This window comes from Loxodonta africana, chromosome 10 (genome assembly GCF_030014295.1).
Source record: "Loxodonta africana isolate mLoxAfr1 chromosome 10, mLoxAfr1.hap2, whole genome shotgun sequence".
NCBI classification, from domain to species: domain Eukaryota; kingdom Metazoa; phylum Chordata; class Mammalia; order Proboscidea; family Elephantidae; genus Loxodonta; species Loxodonta africana.
Window position 1 is genome coordinate 45,035,880 of NC_087351.1, and position 12,618 is coordinate 45,048,497.

The following is a 12,618-nucleotide window of genomic DNA, read 5'->3' on the forward strand; positions in this document are numbered from 1 at the left end:
GTGTGTTTATTGAGCTTCTTTCTGGATGTCCTGTCCTTCACTGAGAGTGGTGTGTTGAAGTCTCCTACTATCATTGTGGAGCTGTCTATCTCACTTTTCAGTGTCTTTGGAGTTTGTTTTATGTATCTTGCAGCCCTGTCATTGGGTGCATAAATGTTTAATATGGTTATATCCTCCTGGTTTATTGTCCTTTAATCAATCTATAGTGTCCTTCCTTATCCTTTATGATGGATTTAACTTTAAAGTCTATTTTGTCAGAAATTAATATTGCCACTCCTGCTCTTTTTTGATTGTTGTTTGCTTGATATATTTTTTGCCATCCTTTGAGTTTTAGTTAATTTGTGTCTCTAAGTCTCAGGTTGTGTCTCTTGTAGGCAGCATATAGACAGATCGTGTTTTTTCATCCATTCCGTCACTCTCTGTCTCTTTATTGGTGCATTTAGTCCATTAACATTCAGCGTAATTATGGATAGGTATGAGTTTAGTGCTGTCATTTTGATGTCTTTTTTTGTGTTTTATTGACAGTTTCTTTTTCCCATTTAATTTTTTGTGCTGAGTAGTTTATATATTGTCTTTTCCTCTTATTCGTTGTTGTTTTTGTTTCTGCTGAGTCTCTATTTTTTTTCTTGTATTTTATTTTGATAGGTAGGATAGTTAGTCTCCTTTGTGGTTACCTTAACATTTACCCTTATTTTTCTAAGTTTAAACCTATCTTTTATTTCTTTATATCACCTTGTCTTCCTCTGCATATGAAAGATCTAGTCTTAGTCTCTCTTTATTGTTTATTGTTTTAATGTGGTCTTTTACCTAATGACATTGCTATTGCCCTGTTTTGAGCATTTTTTTTTTATCTTGATTTATTTTTGTAATTTCCCTGTCTGGGTTAACATCTGATTGCTCTGTCCCGTGTTCTAGTCTTGGGTTGATACTGATATTATTGATTTTCTAACCAAAGAACTCCCCTTAATATTTCTTGTAGTTTTGGTTTGGTTTTTACAAAATCCCTAAACTTCTGTTTATGTGGAAATGTCCTAATTTCACCCTCATATTTGAGAGACAGTTTTGCTGGATATATGATTCTGGGCTGGCAACTTTTTTCCTTCAAAACTTTATATAAGTGATCCCATTGGCTTCTTGCCTGCATGGTTTCTGCCAAGTAGCCTGAGGTTATTTATTTTTTTTTTTGACTATCCTTTGTAGGTGACTTCTTGTTTATCCCTTGCTGCTCTTAAAATTCTCTTTATTTTTGGTTTTGGCAAGTTTGATTATAATATGTCTTGGTGAGTTTCTTTTTAAAATCCACCTTATGTAGAGCTTGATGAGCAGCTTGGGTTGATACCTTCTCATCTTTCACAATATCAGGGAAGTTTTCTATCAACAAATCTTGAACAATTCTGTCTGTATTTTCTGTTATCCCTCCCTGTTCTGGTACTCCAATCACTCGTAGGTTATTTCTCTTGATAGAGTACCACATGATTCTTAAGATTTCTTTTTTTTTTAATTCTTTTATCTGATTTTTCTTCAAATATATTGGTGCCAAGTGCTTTATCTTCAAGTTCACCAATTCTACCTTCCATTTGCTCTATTCTGCTTCTCTGACTTTCTATTGAGTTGTCTAATTTTGTAATTTTATTGTTAATCTTCTGAATTTCTGATTGATGTCTTTCTATGGATTCTTGGAGATTATTAAATTTTTCATTATGTTCTTGAAGAACCTTTTTATTTCTTCAACTGTTTCATCTGTGTGTTCCTTGGCTTGTTCTGCGTATTGCCTGATCTCGTTCCTTATATCTTGAAGAGTTCTTTATATTAATCTTTGGAATTCTGCATCTGGTAATTCCAGGAAAACATCTTCATCCGAAAGATTCTTTCATCCTCTGTTTTGAAAGCTTGTTGAAGCCATCATTGTCTGTTTCTTTATGTAGTTTGATATTGACTTTTGTCTCCTAGCCATCTATAAGTTATTGTATTAGTTAATTTTATGATTGCTTACTGTATCGTAGCTTCTTGCTTTGTTTTATTTTGATATACCCAAACGGGTTGCTTGAGTGGGTTAGCTTGATTATTTTTGCCTTTGAAGCTCTAACATCCTGTCACCAGATGGCTAGAGCTATTATCAGGCTTATAAGCTTATGAGTCTATTCACTTTTCTTGTGTGGATTCAGCTCAGGTGTCCAGGTATTTTGTCATCAAGTGTGTGGTACAGGCTCTGTCCTACAGTCTTAGAGGGGCAGGGGTGTTTGGTTTAGGTACTGGTATCTGGTTGCAGCAGGGGGTCATGCTCTGAACAAGGCAGGGGGCTGAGAACTGTCCCCTTAGTGTCTCTGAGGAAAGCGTGTCCCTGTTCCCTAGAGTGTACAGGTGGGTGGGTTCTGCAGACAGACCATGGGCACCCAGTGCTTTTGGTCGTAAGAACTGGGAGGTACCAGTTATCCTTGGACTCCTGTCACAGGGGCTGGGTGACCTGAGAGGAACCACCAGTCCTTAGGCCCCTGATGTGGGTAGGTGAGTACCCTGTTTAATAGGCAAAGCCTTGTCAAATATCAATCCACCCACCTCTCCATCGCACAGCTTAAACAGTCACAGTCTGCCAACAAGGGCCTATTCCAGGACTCACAGGTCCACGCAGGGGGGAAAGGTATTCAAAGTCCACGGACCACTTATGCCTGGACAGGAGCCGCTTCTGTTCTGAGCTCTCCATGTTAGTGGAGCTGAGAAATTATCTTTTCCCCCTGTTGTGAATTTATTCCTTCTCCAAGGCCAGGAGGGTGGTTCTAGGCACACAAATGGGCCTATCTCAGGCCCAGGGAAATCAACAGCCACTGAAGCTGGCTTGGGGGTAGGGGACATGGTAAAATATACGCAAGTACTACTTTTGCAGAGAGTGCCGTTCTTCTCTTATTCCGGGGGTGTGAGCAGGCTGTGTGGCTAGCTGCTTCTCCCTGAGAAAACTGCGGCTGAACGCTACAACCAGTCCGCTGCAGCCGCATCTGGAAGTGGTGCGTGAGGAATCTCAGCAATTCAGGTCCGGCAACTCCTCCACTTCTGAATGGTCTCACTCTCCCCCTGCCACTTAGTCCATTTTCTAATTTTGCCTTTGATATTCAGGGCTCCTAGCTTGTCATAAATACAATCGTTTCACTTCATTTTTCGGGTCTTTGTTGTAAGAGGGATCGCTGGAAGCATCTGGCTATTCTGCCATCTTGGCCCTATTTTGTCTGAATTTTTTTTTTATAAGATAAATTTAGAAGAAAGCAGGAATATTTTGTTAATGCTAGTAGTGTTTGAGAGAGAGATGTGATTTTAATTGTGCAAGTTTTGAACCGTTGTGCACACATCAATATACTTCTTCAAGCAAATGAATAAGGACATCTCATTGAATGGTGAGTAGTTTGGAACTTTTGTGTTTTCAGGTGTGGTTTAAATGAAAACTTAGCATATCAACATATATTAGTTTTCTTGAGTGTAAGAATATACTGTAATAAATCCTTAATGTACTCACAAACCAAAATAAGGAATGTGTGTGTTTATATTTATAGTTATCTTCATACTTCAGCGAAGTTTACGATGACCTTAGTAAGTGCCTCACCCCTCTGGAGCCCACTGTGTTTAGGAGAAGTGAACATTGCTACAGTTTATGGAGGTCTGGAATGTGGCTACCAATAAAATAAGGGTTTGATCCAGAGAAGAGCAATATAGTTTAACAAATGGCCCATAGCTTCCAAAGCTAGTCAAGTCTGCTTTTAAATCACACTTTTGGGGAAAAAACAATTTATTTTTATTAAAACTTACAGCAAAGTTAATAAATATTTTCTATTTTCATAGTACCAACTCTATGGAAAAAAAAGAAAAAAAAATACCGTTGTTGCGAAATCAATTCTGAATCATAGCGACCCTATAGCAGACTACAACTGCCTCATAGAGTTTCCAAGGCTATAAATCTTCACAGAAGCTAATTGCCACACCTTTCTCCTGCCACATCTTTCTCCCGCCACATCTTTCTCCCACAGAGCAGCTAGTAGGTTCAAACTGCCAACTCTTCAGCTGGTAGTTGAGCATGTAACCACTGCACCACCAGGGCTCCTTAAATAATGAGTAGAAGGCAGAAATTTAAAGCAGTGCAATCAATTTTTGAAATTATTCACTTCAAGATCTTTTTTCCTTTGCATTTATACTGTATTTTATGCAAATAACATGTGCCTTTTTGTAAGTGCTGCCATGCTAATTTTTTCACATGCCACTGTGAAAAACATTACCATAACACTCTTTATGAAAGTACCTGGTAGGGGTGGGTGGAGGATGAGGTTGGCAAACAAACATAGAAGGTATGAGCCATTTGCATAAAAACAGTATATGGTAAAAGTGATATTTTAACAATTAAGAGTTTCAGTTTAAAATTCCTGACTTTCCCTGTACATTACGGGCCATAGCTTTTATGTTGCTCAATTGGATGATGAAAGAATATTAATAGATATAATTATCATCTTGCAATGAAATTAGGAATGTATAAATTCACTGTAACAACTTATTACATACTCGAAAGCCTCCAAACCTGATTTTTACTTTAAATTCTGTTTTTTTCTCATGTTACTGTATGTTTATCTTGTTTGTATCATTCAAGAGGTGGCATTTCTGAAAGCTTTTAGTCTGGATATGGTCCTTAGAATGTGCCATTGTTAACATGGATTTTAAAAATGGTGACTATATAGAATCATGGAATTACCATTTTATCTTTCAAGCTGGCAGAAAAGTAGTTAATGTAAGTACTGGGACATTAAACAAGTGACAGCAGAATTCCAGATGACCATCAAAGTGACATTTAAAATATTACTAGTCTGACTTTAAAGTCCTCAAATTTTAAATCACTCTAAAGTTGGAGGCTGTGCACTGTATTCCTCACCTTTAGTGGCTGAAAGGTAGGTGTGCAGTGTGTGTGTGTGGTCTGAGTTTTTGTGGACGTGATCTGCATTTAATCTGGGGAAATTAATTCCCTAAGCTGCTGGCAGGCAGCATGTACTTGTTAATTATTCACGTGGATGACAAATGCAGAGCAGAGATTCTCGCAAAGACAAAGTTTGTATGAAGCATGTTTAGTAACTGATAGGCCTGACATTCCGTGGTGTCTTATTCAGTGCTAATCCTAATAAGCTGCCTGGTGAGATGAACGCCTTTCTTCCTGTCCTCTGCAGAGAAAACAGATCTGAAAGAACTTCATTATGGCAATAAATCCTGTACTTCATGGTATTCTTGGTGAAAAGGTATCTTGTCTGGATGAATAACAACAGAAAGTCAGGATGCTGGTGTTATATGGAGTCCTAAAGCAAATAGAGCTTTACACTAAGACATGGCTAATATCTGTGTTCTGTTGTGAAAGTGATTCTAGTTTAATATTGTGAATCTAATACATAAAGTATAGACTTTCAGACTAAATCAGTAGCATATCATTGGCAGTGCAATGGTTCTTTCTGAGTTTCAGTGGTGGGGAAACATTCCCTTCCCCTCTTCTTACCTAATATAGTTAGGTTTAGGAAGTTTTCATACATCCCTATGTTGGTGTCTTTTATTACAAGGGACAGACTGCTCATGGAAATTCTGGCATTTGTTTTTAAACTCTTCAACCTGTCTTCTCAAAACCTGCCATCTTTTCTGCTGTTGCTAAGTAAACTATGCAAATAATTGATTAACTCAGCTATAAAAGTACTGCTTGGTCAATTCTTAGATCTTAGTTGTCATGACTGTATTTAACTCTTCTTATTTACTTTCCCTATCCTTAAATGTTCAGACTCGATTGATGTGATACCCAAACCATAATTTATCTAAGCAAATTCACTTAAAAAAAACTTAAGCTAGTTTTGTGCACTAAAGAGATGGCAGGCACTGTGTTTGGTGAGATGAGTTTAGCACCTGGGTGGCATAAACAGTTAATGCACTTGGCAACTAACCCAAAAGTTGGAGATTCATGTCCCAGAGGTGCCTGGGAAGAAAGACCTGGTGTTCTATTTCCATAAAATCAACCATTGAAAATCCTATGGAGCAGAGTTTTACTCTGACATACGTAGGGTCACCATGAGTTGGAATTGTCTCCATGGCAACTGGTTATGAATCAGGATCCTAGGCTTTTAGCTGAGGTCTTGTCATTAAATGAAGTGTGACCTTGGGCAAGTTACCTAGTCTCCCTGGGGCTCAGTTTCCCCATGTGGAAAATGAATGAGTTGAACTAAATACACAGTCCTGTATTTCTATAATTAAGTTACTTCTGGTTGCTGTGGCATTGTGAGCTCATTGCTATAGTCTGGCGGTTTTAAAGTAAGCAGTTGATAAGGTCGAGAATTCTCTCATTTCTGTGAGTATGTATGGAAGTACAGTGTTTGCCATCATCTTCCATTATGGTCATTCATGGCCGTGGAAGTCTCCACAGTAGCTCCTTTAAGTTTAACTCTTCGACTTGTTATCTTAGCATCAGATTCACTCTTTACTAGTAGGCTCTTGGGATCCCCAAAACTAAAATTTAAAAAATCTTTAAGGCAGTATAACCTGAATCATTTCAGTTTGGTCATTCTAGATGCTTTATAATGTTTCTTTCTGTGAATGTACCACAATTTATTGGTGCATATTTGCTATTACTAATAGTGCTGATATGAATATTACTATACATGTCTTTCTGGGAACATGTGTACTAATTCCTGTTGGTATGTATCTAGGTGTCTAGTTGCTGAGTTATAGGGTATGTGTATGCTTATCTCTTGTAGCTATTGCCAGTTTTCTAAAGTAGTTGTACCAAGTTAACACACCTATCCAGCAGTAGAGGATTCCAGTTGCTCTTTGTCTTTGCTGTCATTTGTTTTCTTTCATTTTTAGCCCTTTTGGTGGGTGTGTAGAGATATTGCATCGTGGTTTTAATTTGTAATTTCCTGATCACTAATGATGTTGAATGGAGCCCTGGTGATGCAATGGTTAAGAGCTTGGCTGCTATCAAAAGACTGCTATCAAAAGACGGACAATTCAGATCCACCAGCTGCTCACTGGAAACCCTATGGAGCAGTTCCACTCTGTCCTCCGGGGTCTTTATGAGTCAGAGTCAACTTGTGTCTTTTTTTTTTTTATTGATGAATACCGTTTCAGATGTTTATCGACCATTTAGTATCAGCTTTTGTGAACACTTATTTAAGTGTTTGCCTATTTTCTTTTCTATTGGATTATCTACCTTCTTTTGGACAATTTGTAGGAGTTCTTATATATTTCAGATACAAATCTCTTTGCACTTGCTGGATACAAATATCATTTTCCCCAATGTATCTTTCTTTTTCACTCTTTTAAATGTCTATATATGAACAGAAATGATTAATTTTGATAAAATACAATTTATTTTTTCCTATTTAAGAAATATTTGTATCCTATTTAAGAAATCTTTGTCTACTCTAGGGTCAAGAAGATATCCACTCATATTTTCTTTTAAACAACTTTAGATCTGTGATCTATCTGGAATTTATTTTTGTGTATGGGATGAGTTAGGGGTCCATAGGGATATCTAATTAATCCAGAACCATTTGAGCCTGTATTTTCATTTGCCCACTGCACTGCACGATTGCCTTCAACATAAATTAGGTTACCATATGTGTAGCCTCAACCCCAATTTTAATTTTAGTTTTATACAGACCAATTTTTTTTCACACTTAATATAGCATTGGAGACAGTTCAATTAGAAATGGTAGGCATTTGACTGACTGATCCGAAGATGATGGTGATGACGATGTTGACATTACTGATTATGATTTATTAGCTACTTGCTTTGTGCCACTGCGGAGCCCTGGTGGCACAGTGGTTAAGCGTTTGGCTGCTATCCAGAATGTTGGCAGTTCAGATCCACCATCTGAAACCCTATGGGGCAGTTCTACTCTGTCCTGTAGGCTTGCTGTGAGATGGAATCGATTCAGTGGCAACGGGTTGTGCTAGTAATGTACTGGTCACTTGCCTAGCTATTTTAATGCTTATGATAAACTTTTTAGGAAACTGACACTCAGATTCAAAAACCAGCAAGTGGGCCAACACAGACTCTAGTTTAGGTCTAATTTTAAGGCTCTGTTTATGATTACTGTTATAAAATAATATATGAATATGTTACCAAAGATCGGGTCTACACAATCAAAATTAAATCTATTCTTAAAATAAAAAGCAAGAAAATAAAACTAGTAAACTAGTGTATCAGACTAGCTTTTTCATATTTTACCCAAGTTGGTGTAGACCAGACTGTCATGTGAGCCTAATTGAGAAATAAAATCAGTGAATCCATGTAGGTTTGGCACTGTCTCCCCTTTGAGAGCGATAGGACACTAAAACTCGTGTGAGGTTACGTTTTCTCTCATTCTTTAAATTATCTGAGACCAAAGACAAGTGTGAAGTTTGTGTGCTGCACAAAGACGCCCAGCTGAGGGGCTTGTGGGGACTGAAATCCAGTCTGTGTTCCCATAGTCAAGCCCTATACCGATGGAGCTAGGTCTGTCCTGAGAGAGAAAACATTAAGGAACCTTTTTCTGATGTACATAAAAGCCCTGATAGGCAAAGTCAGGTCAACTGAAGCTCAGATCTTGAAGTTCTGCCTAGAACAATGGAGGGTTCCCCAGTAAGCCCCTACCTTCCACCCAACTCTGAGAATGCAGCACGTGCTCCTTGACAGAAGTTCAAGGACACCAGTACTACTCAGCCCAACTCTTAGCCCTGTGACTCTGCCTAGCTCTGGCAAGGGCTCCAGTATAAATTAGCGTCATAATGCAGTAATGTTTCAGTGTCCTAATGCATTTGGTACTAAATTTGAGGACTTTTTTTGGGCCGCTAACCAAAAGATAGCAGTTCAAATCCACCAGCCAGTCCTTGGAAACCCTATGAGGCAATTTTGCTGTGTCCTATAAAGTCTCTATGAGTCAGAATCGACTCAACAGCAATTTTTCTTTTAAAGCCTTTTAAAATTCTGATGAAAGCAGTGGGTATCTTAACATTACTACGTTTGCATATTTTGCATACTTTTAAAATTCTGTATGTTATTTCAAGAGACTCTTAAGACTTGGGGATCCCTTGCATAGACCCTGTGAAACCTAGGTTGAGAACGTTCGCTTTAAAATTATATATTACATATAATAAAATAAAAATACAGTCTGAACGTAAAGAAGTGGCGCTGGGAAATGGTGATCTTTACGTAAGAGTTTTAACACGCTTTAAAAAAAAAAAAACAAAGGAAATTCTTTTCTAAAAGGGAATTACTTGAAATTAAATGATAATAGTATTTACAACTAGCTCAAGAAATACACTTGAAGAGAACCAACTACAATACAAGAATGCATAAAGGTATATAAGATGTTCAGAATTCAACCCACTGAATAGCTGGGAACCTATTGTAGGGAAAAAGCAAAATGGGGGGAACTGATATTTAGAAATTATGTACTTCTGCATGTACCTACCTGCAGTATCTCTGAATAACCAGTTTTACACGGTTTTAATGTGAAGAAAAAAAAAGTCCTGGTAGGTGAGCACTGGCTATACCTTTACCTGGCATATGTGCTCAGTTTCTTGCGTTTGTGACTACTGGGGCCCAAACTGGGGGAGGAAAAAAAAAAAAAAAAGAAACACTCCACTGAGGAGGGGGTTGGATTTCTAAAATCTAAGTTTTCCTCTATTGTGTTGCTTCTATAGAAAAACAGTGAATCAGTTTTAGGAATTTTCTCGACGGCAGCAAGTTATACTGTTAAGGATCTCTAAATATTTTGAGGCAAGTGTATGTAGCTCCACAAATTAGAGTCATCCTGAGTCACTTCTTTGACCCTGTGAAATGCTTGGTGTGGTCAATGCTGCAAGAATGCTTGCTGTAAAAATGGCTCTTTTCTCTGGGTTAAGAAGGGGGTAATTTTATTTACAGGTGACCTCTGTCTCGCCCCTTCCTATTAAAAAAAATCTTAATCGTTCTAAATTGTGGCTAAATAACATGAAAGCAGGTTTTCCTATGCTGAGAAGGAAATTCTTTTTCCCTGAAATTTAAGATACAGAGTTGCAGGAGTGAGAGGCTTCTCCCTGACCCATTAATTAACTGAGCCACTCTTTTTGAAAAATTTTAGTCATAATAATTTTACTGTTAAGACTTAATCTCACCTAGAGCAAAAAAAAAAAAAGCGCTCTAAGCTATGTCAGTAATTTATATTGACAGCTATTTCTTAAGGTTCTCGGTACATATTAGTATCACCTATTGCTTTATTTGTAATAGAAGCACCTACTTAGGCTGGTAGTTGAGTGCTTAACCTTTGCACCACTCAGGAACTTCTAATGATACTACCTCCCAAATATAGCTTGAAAAATACCTACATTTATATTGCAGGAAGTAAAATAGAATTTTTGGTAAACTGTTACCTATCTTTCTCATTCAGTTATTGAGAAGCAAAGATAAAACCAAAACACCCAAACCCAAACACCAAAACTTGTTGACACTGAGTTGATTCCGACTGATAGCAACCCTATAGGGCAGAGTAGAATTGCTTCATAGGGTTTCCAAGGAGCAGGTGGTAGGTTTGAACTGCTGACCTTCTGATTAGCAGTGGTAGTTCTTAACCATTGTACCACCAGGGCATAATGTTATTTAATTGGGGAATTTTATATAAAGAAAAACTTCACTAATATGAATCATCTGGAAGATTTGCCAGTCAGTCTGAATTAGTGAAAGCTCTAAAACACCCATTACTTTCAGTGCGTATTGTCTCCTGACCTAAATTTTGCAGTGTAAGCATTTGGCTCAGTTTTAATAAATATGGGAATGATTTTTAATTTCACCAGAATAATAGCCTAAAAATTCTGGCCTCTGGTTACATTGTTATTTCTGCTGTGATTATAAATGGGTACTTCAAAAGCAATGAAAAATATCATTCCTTATGAAGGTAAATGTTTACCTTGATGTGTATGTTTTCACATTATTAGATAATGTGAAGCTGAACTTCAGATGACCCTGAATTATCAATTATTCTGATTTACTGAATTCTTTATTACTACATTTGAAAAGGAGCGGTGGTGGTACGGTGGTTAAAGTGCTTGCTTGCTAACCAAAAGGCTGACGGCGTGAACCCACCAGCTGTTCCATGGGGGAAGGATGTGGCAATCTGCTTCCATAAAGATTTACAGCCTTGGAAACCCTATGGGGCAGTTCTAGTCAGTCTTATAGGGGCGTGCGATGAGTCAGAATCGACTTGATGGGAGTGGGTTTGGTTTTAGTTGTTTATATTTGAAAGGTCATCAGTAAGGTAATAAATTGTAATGTGGTGTTCCTAGTAAGGGAGTATTCAGAACCATATGACTAGTTCTTTCTGAAATAACTAGACTCTAGATCTATTTTTATTTTGGAGCCCTGGTGGCATAGTGGTAAAGAGCCCGGCTGTTAACCAAAAGGTTGGCAGTTTGAATCCACCAGCTGCTCCTAGGAAACCCTCTGGGGCAGTTCTACTCTGTCGTGTAGGGTCGCTATGAGTTGGGATTGACTCAATGGCAAAGAGTTTTTTTTTAAATCGATTTCATACATATGCCACCACCACACACACATGCACACAGACCCAGGCACATATACACATGTGAGTGCACACACAGCAATATCTAACAATTGAGCATTTCTGCTTATTTACCAATTGAAGCATTTCCTTGTATAGTCTTTCTCTCACTTACAAAATTTATTAAATAAAAAAAAAATTAGGCTTACTTGTTACTAGGATGGTTAGCAGGTATTATTAAGAAAGAGAAGTTACAAATTCTTACCTTTAAAAATACATAATTTAGAAGACAGAGTGCAGATATATTTTAAACAAAGAGTATGTTCAGAGGGCAACACGTGAACAATAACTGAAAGTAGTAAAACCTTATTAGAAAAATGTGGAACAAAGAGTTTGCTGATAGTACACATGTCAATTAAGAAGTTTTTTAAAAAATAATCTTTATTGTGCTTTAAGTGAAAGTTTACAAATCAAGCCAGCCTCTCACACAAAAACCCATATATACCTTGCTACACACTTCCAATTACTCTCCCCCTCATGAGAAAGCCCACTCCCTCCCTCCACTCTCTCTTTTCGTGTCCATTTCGCCAGCTTCTAACCCCCTCTACCCTCTCATCTCCCCTCCAGGCAGGAGATGCCAACCTAGTCTCAAGTGTCCACCTGACCGAAGAAGCTCACTCCTCACCAGCATCCCTCTCCAACCCATTGTCCAGTCCAATCCATGTCTGAAGAGTTGGCTTTGGGAATGGTTCCTGTCCTGGGCCAACAGAAAGTCAGGGAGCTGTGACCACCGGGGTCCTTCCAGTCTCAGCCAGACAATTAAGTCTGGTCTTATGAGAATTTGGGGTCTGCATCCCACTGCTCTCCTGCTCCGTCAGGGGTTCTGTGTTGTGTTCCCTGTCAGGGCAGTCATCGGTTGTAGCTGGGCACCATCTAGTTCTTCTGGTCTCAGGATGATGTAGTCTCTGGTTCATGTGGCCCTTTCTGTCTCTTGGGCTCATAATCGCCTTGTGTCCTTGGTGTTCTTCATTCCCCTTTGATCCGGGTGGGTTGAGACCAATTGATGCATCTTAAATGGCTGCTTGGTAGCATTTAAGACTCCAGA